This window comes from Trichechus manatus, unplaced genomic scaffold (assembly GCF_000243295.1).
Source record: "Trichechus manatus latirostris isolate Lorelei unplaced genomic scaffold, TriManLat1.0 scaffold00211, whole genome shotgun sequence".
NCBI classification, from domain to species: domain Eukaryota; kingdom Metazoa; phylum Chordata; class Mammalia; order Sirenia; family Trichechidae; genus Trichechus; species Trichechus manatus.
The window spans coordinates 2,281,547-2,283,894 of record NW_004444147.1 but is presented as its reverse complement, the minus strand read 5'-3'; the positions used below and the strand labels follow the sequence as shown (position 1 = coordinate 2,283,894).

The 2,348-nt window shown below is 41.3% G+C and overlaps 1 pseudogene; it reads left to right on the top strand.

Annotated features, from left to right (window-relative positions):
* The first annotated feature begins 289 nt into the window (after window positions 1-289).
* LOC101345837 (ubiquitin-conjugating enzyme E2 variant 1 pseudogene) lies at window positions 290-730 on the top strand (annotated as a pseudogene).
* Window positions 731-2,348: the final 1,618 nt, after the last annotated feature.

Sequence of the window (2,348 nt, the reverse complement as noted above, 5' to 3'; positions counted from 1 at the left end):
AGGAACCAGATATCAACCCAGATAGGGAAGTCACAAAAGTAAATCAAAGCTAAAGCACTGAAAATAGGGAAACAGATGTCAATATGTAAAAGATGACAACATTAAAACAAAAAAGAGGAACTTAAAAAATGTAGACATAGATTTTTCATATGGAGAGGAAGTCAAGGCAACATAAAGAAATAAAAGACTGGTATAAACTTAGAAAAATAGGGTTAAATCTTAAGGTAACCACAAAGGAAACTAACAATCCTACAAGTCAAAATAAAAAACTAGAAAAATAGGATGCACGATGGTAGCCACCACGGGTTTGGGAGTAAAAGTCCCTCACAATTTCTGACTGTTGGAAGAACTCGAAGAAGGCTAGGAAGGAGTAGGAGATGGCACAGTTAGCTGGGGTCTAGAAGATGATGAAGACATGACACTTACAAGAACAGGGATGATAATTGGGACTCTAAGAACAATTTATGAAAACCAGATTACAGCCTTAAAATAGAATGTGGACCTAAATACCCAGAAGCACCCCCCCTTTGTAAGATTTGTAACAAAAATTAATATGAATGGAGTTAATAGTTCTAATGGAGGGGTGGACCCAAGAGCCATATCAGTGCTAGCAAAATGGCAGAATTCATATAGCATCAAAGTTGTCCTGCAAGAGCTTCAGCGCCTAATGATGTCTAAAGAAAATATGAAACTCCCCCAACCGCCTGAAGGACAGTGTTACAGTAATTAATCAACAAGAAAAACTACAGGCCCTCCCCTTCCCCCCCATTCGATTTAAGCAGTCTTCATTTTCCACAGTAGTAAATTTTCTAGATACATCTTGTAGATCTCAAAGTACTGGAAAGGAACCTCCATTCAAAGTCAGTTTATCTTAAGATACTGTAAATGATACTAATTTTTTGTCCATTTGAAATATATAAGTTGTGCTATAACAAATCATCCTGTCAAGTGTAACCACTGTCCATGTAGTTGAACTCCTGGGATCAAGCAAGTATATTTAAATTGATTCCCATCATAACTGGTGGGGCACATCTAACTCAGCTGTGAAAAGACACATCACACAATCCACCTTGCTGCTGATTACATGGCCTGGGGTCTCTGCTTCTCCCCTTTCCCCTCACCTCGCCTTCATCCCTGTCTCCCTGCAACAGCTTTCCAGTTTGGGGTGGCTTATTAAAATAGATGTGAAGGTTTCAGGTCACAGCCTATGGGACTACTGCTGGGTGTGTGGGGTGCTTAAGTCTTAAGTTATGCCCCCCATTCCAAGCCATCGTCCTTCCCCACTCCTCCACTGCCACCCTTGGCTGAAGCCTAGATTGTAATCCTCTCTGCTCCCCTCTGAAACTGGCCTTTGCTGAGGAGTTCAGGGCTTTCCCCATATCTTCTCTCCCCGCACCTGATCGAGGGGTGCTGCTTTTTCCTTCCTCCTCCCAAAGTCCCTTCCTGCACCGTCACCACCCCACGCTGTCCATGACACTTCCTTGCTTTGGCAGAAGCCATCAGGCAAGGCTGGAAAGAGTCTCTGACCTCCCTCATTTAGCTTTGTAACCACATTGACTTATTTTCCACCAGCCTGGGACATGAATATGGGGTTCTCAGCCTTGCCACCCTCTGCTGTCACTATCAGCTGATGTGTTGTTTTAGCTCAGGTTTTGATATGGTGACAAGAACAGTCACCAGGGTTACTCAGAACTGCCAGCTTAAAGTCTTTGATGGTTAAACTTGGAGAAAGGCCACAGGAAGACACCTGTAAGCACATACGATCCCTCTGAATGTTTTCTTTTCCTGTAGTTGCTTTGCTTTTTAAAATGGAAGAAATTTTAAACAAACAGGGCCCTCAGTTGGTCATCCTTGCAATCCATTTGGGTCTAGTTTGGAGTCTGACAACTGGAACAAAAAGAACCTTGAATTCGGTGCATACTTTGGTTTTAGTGCTGCTGCTTCTCACGATCCTCAGCAGGGATTAAGAAAGAACTCAGTGTGCACGGCAGATCCCCGAAATGGGCGGGCTTGACCTCCTGGCAAATTGCTGCATTTTTCTACTTTTCTGTTCAGGACCACTAAATGCTGAAATGTGGATGCATACCGAAATAAAAGCAATTCATTGTGTTCTATAGGTTTTATTTTTTGTTTTTGTTTTTTTAATTTAGTATTTTTAATTTGTGTAAAGCACCTTTTGAAGCAGCAACTATCAAGTCTGAAAAGCAACTGATGTTCCCATTAATCTTTTTCTGGGGAAAACCTTAGTTCTAAGGATTTAACATCCTGTAAGTAAAGTTTAACATAACAGTATTCCATAAGCAGCTTTTTATTGTCAGACCATTGCCTGATTTTAATATAATAAAAAA